The sequence below is a fragment of the Ambystoma mexicanum genome, chromosome 6q (assembly GCF_040938575.1).
Source record: "Ambystoma mexicanum isolate Mex_15411 chromosome 6q, UKY_AmexF1_1, whole genome shotgun sequence".
Classification (NCBI taxonomy): Eukaryota; Metazoa; Chordata; class Amphibia; order Caudata; family Ambystomatidae; genus Ambystoma; species Ambystoma mexicanum.
In genome coordinates, this window is record NC_090937.1 from 828,565,720 (window position 1) to 828,580,413 (window position 14,694).

Sequence of the window (14,694 nt, forward strand, 5' to 3'; positions counted from 1 at the left end):
TCCCTTCATTCAGTGGCGTGACAAGGTCCAATGTTGATTCGGATAGTTGGATGTGCTATAGTGACACGACCAGACATTCATGCCTATGTATCAGTCTCAGCTGCTGAGTGTAGCTGATACCATCATCACATACAATTGAAGAACCCATAGAAGAGCCCTCATGAATGTACCTCATATGGACTCGACATCTCAATCTGGCTATCGTTCCTGTCAAAGACCTTGCTGCCAGCCTCACAGTGCATGCATAAAAGTACATTTTGAGCCCAGAAGCTGACAGGTCACATGCCTACCGCAATCCACTTCCCAGATGTGTGCCATCCCCTTCCTCCATAGTCAGCAAGACCCAGCATGCTAGTGAGGTATTGTGCAATAGACATGTCATGAAAAGCATTAACTAGATGATATACCCATGCAGGGCATAGCAATGTCTGTGGACATGTTTAACCTCTGATTACTCACCAGCAGCTTGGATGCATGCCTGCAGTATAAGGTCATGGACCGCTGGATTCATCCTCTGCAGGATCTAGAGGTGAAGCGGTAATGCCTAATAGCAGCCTGCAAGTTCTACATCCTCGGCTTCACTTGCCTCAAGGGCTACCTTCACCTGGCTACAGATCCTGAGGTTGTACTAGCGCTTCTTTGCATGGTCCACTGTATGGACTGGCACCCCCTCTGACTTGACAGCCACACATTGCAAGCTGCTTCTCCGGAACAAAATGGCATCATATTAACAAAGACCTGCTCACCCAGGATGGTGCCTTCTGCAACTGAGAAGTTGACAGCCCTCAGCCTCACCTTGGGGAGTGCTGGTCGATGTTCCAGCCATGGTGCACTTGAGTCTGGTGGGGTGAGTCTGGATCCGGACTCTGGGTAATGTGGTTGTGTGGTGGTGTAGAGGCGTGGAAGTTCTAATATGGCAGATGACGTGGGAACATAGCCCAACAGGAAAGCCACAGAAGAACAGGCTGTGGAGGAATACCAGGCACTGCTAGGCAGTGCTAGCGGTCAGCAGCCAGTGACACACTACCAGGTAGCAGGAGATGTTGAGCTATGGAGGTGAACACTGTCTGGAGGAGGAAAGATATGGCACAAGACAGGAGCTACAGCAAGGCACCAGTGTCAACACTCCACGCATGAGGCGGCAGTGACAACATCAGAGGAAGGGTCCTATGAAGTTAAGGTCCACGCTGCACGCAGCACACCTACTCCCGTAACACTGGATATGGTTTGCCTTCACTTGCGTGGGTGGAAGCGAGGATATTTAGGGGGTACAGTGTGGATTTCCTGGCATGCTAAGAATCAGTGATATCTAAGGGGAAGAATGCAGATCACCTGGCATGAAACGAAGTTGGCGATATTTTGGGAGGTTCAGCACAGGTTTGACACCAAGATTTGTGGGTAGTTTGCTGTGAATGCCACTTACACCATGCATGATAGGAGTCTGCAATGTGGTGTTGTAGAGTGAGAATGGGAACACAGTGGTGACATTTTGGCTTTAGACTTTTATTAAATTAAGTAATAAACCCATCTCTCCCTATTTCTAGAGGGGAGTGTCCCTACCTCAATCTAGGTGCTTGTCAGGGTGTAAGTCAAAAGAAACTTAAATACCGTCCTCTGTTCAAACCAACTACTCAACTACTCTATCCATGCCATTAAGAAAGAAAAGCAAAAAGCATTCAATAAAGTTCTATTTTAGCCACCAGAAATATACCTCCTTTCTCCTGGTGAAGTACTTCAGTCTTAGGTTGACTTAACAGCAGTCTCTTAAAATAGTGTCTGACTTTCCAATTAGGCCTAGACCAGGATAATTACTTCCTACTATATTCCCGTCAACTGTTTCTTGGTGTTTTTTTCTCAACTCTCGACAAGTCTCTTTATTTCATCCCAGAAACCTTTAAACAACAATTTTGAGGCATTATTCACGCTTCGCTTGGTTCTCAGTACAGGGGAAATCACTTTGAAACAGTTCTTTATCCTTCTGGTGTCTCTCATATATTTTAAGTCTCTCACTGTAACAAGGGAGCTCACCCACGAGGCCCTCTTGTACTTCTTTACTTTTTATCTTCACACTTCTATAAGGGAGATCGCCTCCGATGATGACTTGACTGAATTTTGAATTTTGAATTTTGAAGTATTTATAAACACACACACAACGAACCAAATCGTATGCTAGCGCAGATGGAACAAAGAAATGAAACTCAGAATGCCAGGAGGACCAGCAGAGTTAACAATACGATACAGCAAACAAAAATAATCAAAATCAAAGGTTTATTTAAAAAGATGAGTTTTGAGACCTGCTCTAAAGGTCATCAGGGAGTTGGCTTGTCTCAGATTTAGCGGAAGACTGTTCCACAAACTGGGCCCTTGTCCACAATCTGGGCCCTTGACTCTTGGTTCTCTGAGTATCCCTGCTGCTAAGGGCTGCTACTGTCTCCTTGCTGCTGATGGCTCCTGGTGTTCCTGCAGTCTGTCTACCTGCATGAAGCAATTCCCCCTTGGACCTGTGAGGGAGAGGAGGGTGTATAAAAACAGCCCTGTAATCCTTTTTGTCAGTACAGCCTTGTTAACCTCTAATTCCTTCTGTGGGCGTATGACCCTGGATATCGCTCACACCCTGGATGCATGTGGAGGTACTTGCTCCTTTTCTACCATTATTTTATAATTGATGTCCGATGACCGAAGTCCCTTGTGATATTAATATATCTATGACATCCGGTATATCCAGTTGGTCCTGATTTGGTTTACAGCCATAGACACAAGCGTCATATGCGTTTGCAGTTACTGGTATCTGTGGTTTGCTGCACTGTAACAGTCCTCAAGATCCTAAGTATCTACAAGTAAATGAACTGCCTGAAGGAAGGGCGCGTGTGTTTGCCGCTACTGCTGCCGCCACAGGTCACACCATTGCTCCTGGAGGCTTATTGGTCTGAAACCACGCCCACCATTCCTGAAAGGACCCCGGCCTGCAGAGTGAACCCGTGGGAAGGGCACCAGTGTTTAGGAAGGGTTTTCAGCGTCTACAGGAGGAGGCAGCCAAGGCTGCGCTTCTGCATTCTCACCGAGCAACCCTGAGGAACAACACGGTGGGCTTCAAAAGGAAGTAATCAAGGACAACTGTGACTGCGAGTGGCGAACATCTGAGCACCTGAGCAGGTGAGAACGTAGGCGGGGAGCGGGTGGGCTTCCCCTATGACCTTACTGGAAAAAAAATAAACATTGCAGACATGTCCTTGGCCCACTACTTGAAATGAAATTGAACGGTGGCTGTGGGGGCAGGGGGTGGCAAAAAATTGTACAAGATGCCAAGGATATTTAGGCCGATAAGGACCTATGTTTTGCTCCCAATTGTACTGGCGCTGTGTGCAGCCCAGCGCACTGGTCTGATGGCTATCTAACCGAGATCAGAGCTACCTCATTACTCCTAGAGTGGCCCAACAACAGTCCACTGACGACTACGTATGGACTCTACTCATGTGCGCCACAAGGAGATCTAACAACCATGAAAATGACATCATTGTCATTACTGTCATGGTCCCTGCAGCTTTCAATACCCCACACTCTAAGCAGTGTCCAGTGGAGGGCCCCCATACGCCGAAACTCTCGGGTTTGTAGTATGAAATGAGGGAGGGAGCATAACCACACTGAAGATGGACAGTACTGAGATTCCTTTGACTGCAACACAAATCGTCAGGCCACAGGGAGGGGTGTTGATGTGTGGTGAAAACTGTCGGAGGGAAAATAGGTGAAATGTGACTGTGTTAATGCAGGATATAACAATATGTGTCAATAGTGACACCCAGCCTGTTCCCAGCCCATCCTGCCCACTGTTTCCCCTTCAGCAAGTAGCAAAGTACACTCCTGATCAGGCTGGCGAGAGTGGACCAGTGGCCAATGAGTGCAAATGTAGCAGTGTCCTGTCGAAATGTATGATATGACAGAACGTAGTCCGTTCACTATTTGAAGTAATTGGCAAGGGAGGGGTTATGGGGCGGAGGGGCACTAAACAGTCCAGATGTTGCAAATAGGAACTTAAATACATCAGATATATCCGCACTCACCTCCCCTTTTACCTGCCTCATGAAAACTAGAGCCAACTGGGGCGAGAGGGGGCATACCATTGAAAAAAGAATGAGTACCAAAATCGAAAGTACTCCGGCTTGCGAAAGGGCCCACGCCCTCAAGCAGGCTTGCTGTGTTTAAATCCTTTTAGATTTAAAGGATTACAGGATTTACCAGACGCAAAAAATAGTTTTAAACTGTGTTAGCTTTTATTAGATGTAAAATATTTGATTGAGATCATTGTTAGGAATTGTAGGATGTTATGTTGAACGCTCATTTTTAAACACATTTTAGTGGGGTAATTTTAGGGGTTTTTGCATTATATTGTATGTGCTACTTTTTACTACGCTTCAGTGAGGGATTAGTAGGGAAGCAAACTACATTGCCGAGATTCGCTTTGGTAGCATCACCTGCTGCATCATGCGGGAGGCGACGCAGGCCTTAATTGGCACGCATTAGCGCAACGCGCTGACGCAAAGCCTGGTTAGGCCTGTTTGCAGCTGGTTTTGGGCCTTCGGCGAGAAACAATCTGTGAATCACGGCCCACCTAGCATGGTAACAATATGAATTTATACTTCATTTGAGGGCTCTTGATGTGATTATATAGACCTCATTACATGGAAGTCAATTGATTCAGGAAAATGTTATCTTTTTCTAGCTCTGTGCTGAGGGAACTCACAATATAGGCTATCTGTCTCTCCAGACCTTTAACAAAATTAGGAGTTTAGGTCTAGAAAAAAATAAGTCAATTTTAGAATTCCATGTCAAATACAAGAAATAATGAAGGGCCCAGTGAAGGCGGCCCAACTGAATGTCAGGTCAGCAGTTAAACATGGGGCCTCATTACGAGTTGGGCGCAAAGGGATACTGGGCACTGGTAAGGACACTGGTGCCGGTAATCCCTTTGCGCCCTATTCCGAGGTCCCTTAGCGGGTGCCTTCCTTAACGCCTGGTTGTACCAGGCGTTATGGAGGGGCCCCGTTAAGGGATTTAAAGCTAATAACGGTACCGCAATTTGAGGTACCGTTATTAGCGCCTTCCCATTGAGCCCTATGGGGGCTCAAATGGGAATGGGGAATGGCTTTTTCAATGGGGACTTACCGGTCCTGCAAAGGTCGGAATACACGGGTAAGTCCCCATTGAACCAGGGCGGACTCAGCACCGGTATTGGAGGTAGTCATGGCGCAAATAGTGCCATGATTACCTCCATACTCAGAATGAGGCCCAAGCTCTCGAAATTCATGATGTTATTGAGACTCATGACATGGATTGCATGTTTATTACTGAAACATGATTCCGTGATTCTTCGCAGATAATGTTTCATGTATTGGTCTCTCAAGACTATACCATCCAGTTTATAAATAGAATTAACAGGAAAGGGTGTGGGGTGGCTGTAATTAATAAATCTACACTTAACCTGTCCCATTTAGAAATGTTAGATTTGGATCACTCCACACAGATACTACATGCATGTATTTGGTGCTTACAAACAAAAGCCATGCAAATTATTTTGGGATATTGAGCTCCGGGCCCAGTGAAAATGTTTTTGAAAATACTAGACCCGTTTCTAATTGATACTGGAAGTAAACATAAGAAGTTGCTCTGCTAGGGTGATTTTAAAATGTGGCTGGATTACTCTACATCTCCAGATGCCAAAGTACTACTGGACATTTTATCCATTCATGAGTTAGTACCACTAGTAGTATCTCCCTCGCATAACCATGGACACTGTCTTGATGTTCTGCTATATAGAGGACAGAGTATAGAATTTTCAGGTACACTCACTGTTCCTTGGTCCAACCATGCCTCAAGAATGTTCAGGCTCAAGCAAGCCGGAACGCGGTCTCTGGGAAATTCAAAACCCATTCCTGCTCAATTCCAGAGGTCTAAAGATTTGCAGACCACTGGTAGTGAATACATAAATTAATCTGTATATACCATCAAGTCAGCTATGCCCTTGTGATAAGCTGTTGCTGCAAGTCCCCCATTCCAAATATGTCTTTAGGAGCGATCAGAGATTTGCAGTATATAGTCCAAAGCTTTGGAAAAAAGCTCTCAATGAAAATGTGAGCAATAAAAACACGTATTTTTTTTTTTTCGAAAACGCACGTATTCAGTTAACTTGGGAATCTTGGCAACATGGGTGGCTAGCTTGTTTAGTGGTTTTGGAATCTGGTAGAATCCTTATATCAGATGATTGATTTTTAACTATATTCTGGTCTAAATCCAACTGCGCCCAGATACGATTCAGTTTGTCAGGTGAACGATATAAGTGATTCAAATCAATTCCAATCAAAATCAACTGACTTAATTGGCTAGGAATTCATCCCTAGTACACAACACCATGAGCCCATCCCATCCCTGCAGACCCTAGATTTGTGGGAAAATGGCGCATCCAGGGCAAATGCTACACCTGGCAAACCAGCAAGTAGCATGGGCTATGTACCACTTATTCCCACTGCCAAAGGATGTTAGCGGTCTGCGTAGAAGGGGTCAATATATCTGCAAAGGGTCCCCAAACTGGCCCTAAACTATCACTAACCCAGGGAAGCCCCTTTAATAATAAGGGGCTGTTCATTTGTAACCCGGGAGTTGCACCAGGATATGCCACCAGGGGAGAAATGATTCTGACACAAATTGATCTTTGGGAGACAAGTCTGGCAGAAGTAATAATGGGTTTTGGCAGATATGCCACCCACCTGCAAAGAGTTTGGTAGAACTCAGTGCCCAGCCCCTGGGCGAGGTTGATACGCATTATGAAAATAGGTTACAATGGCCTGTGCTCTCGAGAGCAAACGCCTCCCTGGGAAAAGGAATCGGGTGATTATTTATGGCCCAAACATCTGCAGCAAATAGTTCACTGATGGTCCAGTGGCCTTCCCTAACCTATGCTGAGAGCCCTTGCTCAGAATTGTGCCCTTTCTGGGATAGAATCAGGCTCAAGAGTTACTGTATTTTATTTAATTTCACTATGGAGAGAATGTTTAAGTTTTCAATGATTAGTTATGTTTCATATGTGTCATGATGCACTTTTATGGCCTCAGACTGAAATAAAGTTAGTGACAGATTGATTTATTGATTGATTATCACTATTGTGATGAGGGAATTTACTCCCAAGGAATACTTGACTCTTGGTTCTCTGGGAATCACCATTGTGATGAGGGAGATCACTCCTGAGTACTTTGTGACTCTATAGGGTCCACGGACCCCACCTGGTCTCAGGTCGTGTTGGAAATCCCATGCATTTGACGCGTCTTCCGGCATCCTTCTTCTTTGGCCATTGTGTCTTCACCAAGTCACGGCAGAAGCAGTCTCAGCAGCGGTCTCAGCATGTTGCTCGGACCGCCCGGTCCACCTTTAAAGGTCACACTACTGCTAGACTCTCCAGGCTTCTGTGGCAAGTTGGTTGGCCTCCAGCTCAAAAGGCTCCTTCCATGTGTCCTTCGGAGGCCGACTATCAGCAAATTTGGCAGTGCAGGTTTAAATTTCCCATGTCCTGCAGCTTCTTTCATTGCTCAATCCTGCTCTCCTCTCTCAGTAGTCTTTCATTGATGTCAACTTTATACAGCTGGTCCTGCCCCACCGTAGCGTCAGCTTTGGCTGATCATGTCTTTGATGTGATCTTCATGCCTTCCTGTGGCCACCTCATCACAGTTTGTGGATGATTCCTCCCATCAGTGGGCCTCATTACACGGATGGCTGTAAGGGTTTTCCCGGAACCGGTATTTTACCGGTACAGGTAAATCCTTACCGCCTTACTACGAGGTCCCTTTGCGGGTTGGGGAATTTAACGCCTGCTTTTTGCAGGCGTTAAAAATCCAACCCGCAAAGGGACCAGGGAGCTAATTACGGTACCGCAATTTGCGGTACCGTAATTAGCGCCTTCCCCATTCCCATAGAGCCCTATGGGGCAAAAATGGGGAAGGGCAATGGTGGAAGGGGGAATTACCGCCCCGCCAACCTTGGAATAGGGCGGTAATTCCCCTTTCCACCAAGGCGGTGCTGGTATTTTACCGGCATGAACCATGGCGCTAGTAGCATCAATGTAATGAGGCCCATTGTATGTTTCTTTGGTTCTTCTTCATCTCAGTACTATTAAGATTTACAGATGAGACTGTAGAAACTGCACAATAACACACAGTATTATTCCCTAATAATGAAAAAGGAAGGAGTCAGTTATTGTAAGACTTTTGAGGGCAACAGTTTAGGGAGGTCTTTCACCAAACCGTCGTCCTCATCTGCATGAGGTGAGGCTCTCCCTATGGGGTCCTCCTGCTTTTTACCACCCCTAGGAGGATTATTGAGTAACTGCCTCACCTCCCTAACCTCATAGGGAAGAGCTCCCCTGTGGGGAGAAGTGACAAGATCTGGTGGATCACCACAGTGAAGAGGGAGAGGACGAGAACAGGAAGAGGGCAGAAGAAGGGTTCACCTGCTATACGTGGTAGTGAGTGTACAGGTGCCCTTGTACAACCAAGGCACACAAGGTGCAGGAGGGGGCAACCTGCAGAGTAGGAGCAGACAGAACCCCACAAAGAGGCATTGTCAAGGAGAATGGTCCACCAAGCAAGAGGCTCTTTACAGATGAGGATCTGGCAAACCTCACTGATTGCATCGATGAACGGCATGGCGATTTGTGCCCTGGGGCTGGTGGTACACTACTTGTGACCCAGCAGTGAAGGATCTGGCAGGAGGTCACAGATCACATCAATGCCTGTGGTTTGGAGAGGTGTGCTGCATAAGCGATCCAGAAGAGGATGAGGAACCTCATGTGACAGACCAAGGAGAAGCTTGACAGCAATGTGGCTTCTGCCCAGGCTACTTCAGGTGGATCACCACACATGGATGAGCTGACTCCATTTGATGAGGTTTCCAGTAGACTCATCAGCAGTGAGTAGGTGGTTGATGTGGGAGGCATGGGCACATATGCAGCCTCATCAAGTGATTGCCATGCGTGCATGTCATGTATGCTTCCATCTACACATTAACTGCTGACAAATGCTCTGGTACAGTTGGTCGGGGTCTATCTCACCCATCCATGAGGACTACAGTTATGATTCCATGGTCACTTTCAATGTTGTGCATCTGAGAATGTGGATGCTTGAACTTTGTGTGTGGTTAACATTCATCTCACAGCACTCATTATTGTATACAGAATTGTTTAGCGCTGCCAGTACACCTTTATGTGGCAATGGCCCGCAAGACATATGTCATTGGATGCACTCCCAGTGATATGCTGTATTGTGAACACAAATCATAACTGTCATGGAATGACACCAAGCAGTTGAAGACAACAGAGTTATCCATTCACTGGCCCAGGTGGCCAGTGGACAAGGATAAGGGACAATGCCAGTGCAAAGCCACATGAGTGTGCGTTTCAGGCGGGAGTTGCAGTGGTTAGCGAATGGATGTTTGAGTTATGTTCATTCCACATTTGTAGTGTCAATAGCTAAGCGGTCATTCAAGTGCACACTGGTCATGTCCATGTTTCACTCTCATCACACATACTTGCAATGCATTAGAGAGTGGGTAACCACAAATATGACCTGGGACAATGTGGAGAATGGGCTGATGGGTATTTTGGTAACACAAATACCTGCATACAAGTTTGGTCAGCAGGAGTTTATATGATACATCCACATGTTGCAAGTAGGCATCATTGAAGTAGAGAAGGAGCACAGACCTCCATCCATCTACCAATCCATGGCTTGATGCAGAGCCTAATATGTACCAATATGATTGCACAGAGCATTGCATGTCTGACACCTGTGCTTGTAACTTTTCCGAGTACCCAGTTTCAATGTGTAATACATGTGTATCTGTCCCTATTGTGGCTGTGTGCATAATAATTCACATGTGCATGTTCAGCCAGGTAGGTAGGCCTCTGAATATTGTTGTCTGATATGGATGAGTGGGAGAAGGAGGAAGAGGAAGAGGTGGATGAGGCAAAACCATCCACCAGTGCAGCCTGGGGTGCTGTGCCTCGTGCAAATCCACTTGCGTTGCAGGCCCTCATCAACAGGACTTCTGCTTTATCTGATGATGCTGCCAAATCTGAAGTGGAGGGTATACTGATGAACATAGTGGAAGGAGCACCACCAAGTAGTCCAGATGACATCTGGCTCCTTGAGTTCCTTGAGGCTGCTGAGCTGGACGAGGAGGGGCAGGAAACAATGGGCCTGGCATTGGAAAGCCATGCGTCAGTGGTGGCTTCAGTGTCTGCAAAATTGCCTTTGCCTATCATGAGCCAGCATCAGATACTGGTGTCAGTCGGAGGGCTGTAGACCACCGGCCAATGACAGTGCACTTACTGTGATGGGCCCGGGTTTCATCATCCCAGCTTGGTAGGCCCTGCACATGTGGTGGACATGTGACTGCCAGACACTTAGAGAGGGAGGAGCTGTTTCTGCATGAAAGTGCCCAACGGGGCAGGGTCCTGCAGGAGATGGCCAGGGACATCCATCGCCTGGCCAAAAATGACATCTCCTCAAATGCTTCACACACTGACAAAGACCACCTATTGTGGCAGGAGAGGATAAAGGTCATGCAGCAACTGAGGCAGGACATTTGCGATGATGGTTTGGATTTGGGATAATCCCTGCATGATGAGTTGTTTGACTCCAGGGACCAAGATTGGAAGGTGGTGAATACCTTGGGGAAACACTACATGTGGAGATGCTGGCCCCGAGGGACTCCCACCATCAAGACGCAGATTCCTTGATGCAATCTCTGCATGATGGAATATTTGCCACAAGGGACATCCGCCGGCAAGAGAAGGATTCCATTAGGTGATCTCTCAACATGCAGTTGGTGATGTTAAGTGTCAGCATGCATAATGACTCTTTGGCAACTCGTATATGCATCCCTCACATGAGTGGCTGCATCCAATGAGTACCAGGCTCTGGCATTGTGAGTGCACTGTCCCAGGATCCCCCACAGGATGTGGGTTCCAAGTGAACAATGCAGGTGATGCCATTGGCCAGGTACCGACTAACCCCTGTCTTCTTGCCACCACCACCCCTTCTTCATGCATCCTGGTGTCCATGAGCCCATGGAGGGGGTATGGATTTTGGACAGTTTTATTTTCTCTTTTTTTACCCTTTCAAAGGTGGACTGTTTTTGATTTTTCCTGTATCCAATGTGGACTGTATTTGATTTCCCCCTCCTTCTAAGGTGGACTGTATTTGATTTTTTCCCATACCCAAGATAGGCTGGATATTTTTGTTCCTCGTCCAGGATGGACTGTGTCATTCTTTTTTTGTCCTCCAAGGTGGACTGTATTATTTTATTTAGTGACCTCATCCAGGGTAGACAGTGTTTTTCATGTTTGTCCTCATATCAGGGCCATTGTACTCTCAAGGGCAGAGAGTCAACTACTCATGGTATTTGGCACATTTTCAAGCAGGGGGATTTGGCATGCAGCAATGCCCAGAAGAGTCAACTGACTTGGTGTTGTGGATTGCTACATCCTCCCACATACAGGTGGGTGACCTTCCATTCCACATTGATGTGTATATGTACAGTCTGTCAGACAGACTCCTTTAGCTAGTCTGAAAAAAAAATCCAATGTAATTTCAGATATCTTGCCTAATCCGCTGCCCACACTCCCTGAGAGAACCTGCACCCTATTTCCACTCAAGTCCCCATTCCCTCTGCTGGACACTGGCCCTCCTAGCATCAATACGGAGCCCCAGTGTTAGGTGGAAGTGGTGAGGGATTCACAGCATCACATCTTTACCGACCAGGTAAGGTTGTGTGCCATCCCAATGGTAGCATGATGTGGCACACGTAGGGTTTGCATGAGTGATGTAAATGATGATTGGATGATGCTCACTGTCACTGATCCTCCTCATCCTCCTCTTCCTTCCATGTAATAATATCAGTGCTAGCAATGTCGAATCTGGCGTTGAGGCAATCGTATGTTCATTGGGGTTGCTTTGTGCTTTCGTGCGTGGGCTGTAATTGCACTACATACTTTGCAAGAGGTAACGGTTGGCGGTAAGATGGCGGGATGATTGTTTCCCTTTAGAGTCTTGATGATTGCACGTCATCTTCTGTGAATAGGGTTTGCTAGATGGCGCATTTTTGTTGTTTTTCACAGTGCCTCCCTCCTGACTCCCCTGTTTTTCCTCACTTTCCGTGTCTAATGGGGATTAAGCATGTTCCATCCCTTCTCTATTATTTGCATTGGCCCTTCATGCGCCTTACGCTCAGGGTGGAAACTAGGAAGGGCAAGCGCAAAGTCCGATCTGTGAATCGGAAAATTGCTTTTTACTGCAGTGCAAAGTTTACTTTTACGGCACACAGTCACTTTGTGCCGCGCTAAACATTTCATAAATGAGGCCCATTGACGGTCACTGAGCTTACAACCTTTTTGCTGAAGCAGGATATTCAATGGCTGTAATTTAGTGTGACTTTTTGGGCACATGGAACAGATTGTAGTTGTTTGAAAAGGAAAGTGTGTATTGTTTGGAGGCAGGCAAATGAAATTACTTTTTGAAACTGAGTGTGCTATCTTCCTCCAGCAATAGAAAATACCAATCGCAGAGAAAAAGTATTGATTTTTTTACAGAGTAAGAGGAGATTATATGACACATATTTTGTGACACAGGAGAGAAAATACTAGTTGTGGAGAAAACATCTTTGATTTTTTTTGAGGCGGGAGGATATTATATTTGTGTGATATCTTTTTATAATAAATGGCAGCCTGCAATATCTGTTTAAAAGCCAGGAAATTATGTTCTTATTACAGGCTCGTTGTGCCATCAAAAATGACATCACACATGCTCTGTAGTCAGTTATTACGCTTCAGTTGTGATATTACAATGCCTGCAGCTTTAGCCATTTGAGAGAATTTCAGCTGTCACTGCAGCTCATAATTAAATGTTTCTGTGTCACTCTACAGCCATGAATTGACAAGGAACTGTTTGTGATAGAATGTTTAATTTGTGCACTGAGAGCACAACATTAAAACTATTTTTAATAAATTAAACTGCTTGAACTATTTTTTGCATACATTTTTGCTTTTTGTAATCCATACAGATTCTATATTGATTAAGTGTTTTTATTCAAGAGACAAGGTATTAAAGGGAGTAACAGTGTGGTCATGTATTGTAAGGAATACAATACCCTCTACCATACAAAACACGGTTATTGTTAGTAACCTTGGAGCTCAGTGACCTGATAAAGGAACTTTACCTTCTGCCCTGTTCCTCTATTTGGTCATAAAAATCCTCATTAGCTTGCAAAATCATTATAACATATGGCAGTTGCTTACAAAAAAATGAAATTGTACAATTGTTTGGGTTAGGAGTTTGAGAGCACGCTCCTGAACGCTCACGTTAGAAAATATACAACCCGCTAGGGACAAAAGGCCAAAAGATTTCTTGCAAGGATAACAAGTTTAATTAGCACAAAAAAAGAGGTATGCCAGCAAAGAACTCTGCTGCCCAAGAACGTTCTGCTGAAAAGTAGAATAAGCAGAAGGTTAAAAGGAAGCACATTGTCACTACTGATCTCACATATACAGTAAAAACCTGTTTGGCTGGTTGGGGAGAACTTATACATGGGCAGCCCGCCCCATAGAGGATACCAGGCTGCTTTTTGGTCCCCACTCTGTCCGTCTGACTAACATCACGTGGGATCAGCTGGGCTCATCTCTCCAGGGAATGAAGTTCACGTTCCTCATTAGTTACGATTGTAAGACAATGCTACTCTATCATGGCGTGCACCTGGGAAGCTCTGGGACTGGCACAGAGGGAGGCTTAGGATCTCGCTCACCCACACATTCTTCTCTCATTTTATATTGCACCATCCGCACCCAAGGTTTTCACCCTCACTTTGGACTAGAATGTATTCCTCCCTGTACCTCGCACTACAAAGTGTGTCATTTTGAAATACGATTGAATGGTTGTGTTGTTTTAGATCTATTATGAGCACTGGGTTTATGGTTGGTGGTCTGAGGTCACCTACTATCGTGGAATTCAGGGGTCTTGGGCTGGGGCAGTTGTGTGTGCCATAACTCATGATGGGTTGGGTTGGGTGGAGGTTGGAGGTCTGCTTTTGGCCTGGCTGTGATAAACTTACATTGCAAGACACCTGGCACTGACTCGCGGCCATGCAGGGAGCATTCCTTCTTGGGATAACATGTATTTGCAACAGTTATGGAACAAAGGAAACTGTCTATGGGAGCTAGCATTGTGGCGCTTGGGCCTATTCATCTTTCTGTGTTTACCATGCAGCTATGCAGCCCTAAATATTTCTACCATAGCTTAACAAATGGTGCCTCCTTATATTTGCACTCTGAATCTATGCATTTATGTTTAATATTGTGTTTGTGCAGGCTTTCTTAGCATGCCTCCTTCCCCATTGGTAAATCGCAAATGTGGATATGGGATTTTTCTTACTCCAAAGTGCATAGGGGGTGGGAGAGGTTCATTTCCTTCCCAACAAGAGTGCATTCAGTTGCCGCAACTGAATATGTTATTATTGTGACAATTAACAGTTCCACTTGTTGTAAAAATACCCGGGAACTCTGGGGGCAGGGGATCATTGTCAGTGCCTGTAACACAGCGTGACATGGGATTGTGATGTATGGGAAAATACTAGTTGCAGAGAAAACATTTCAGAATTCTT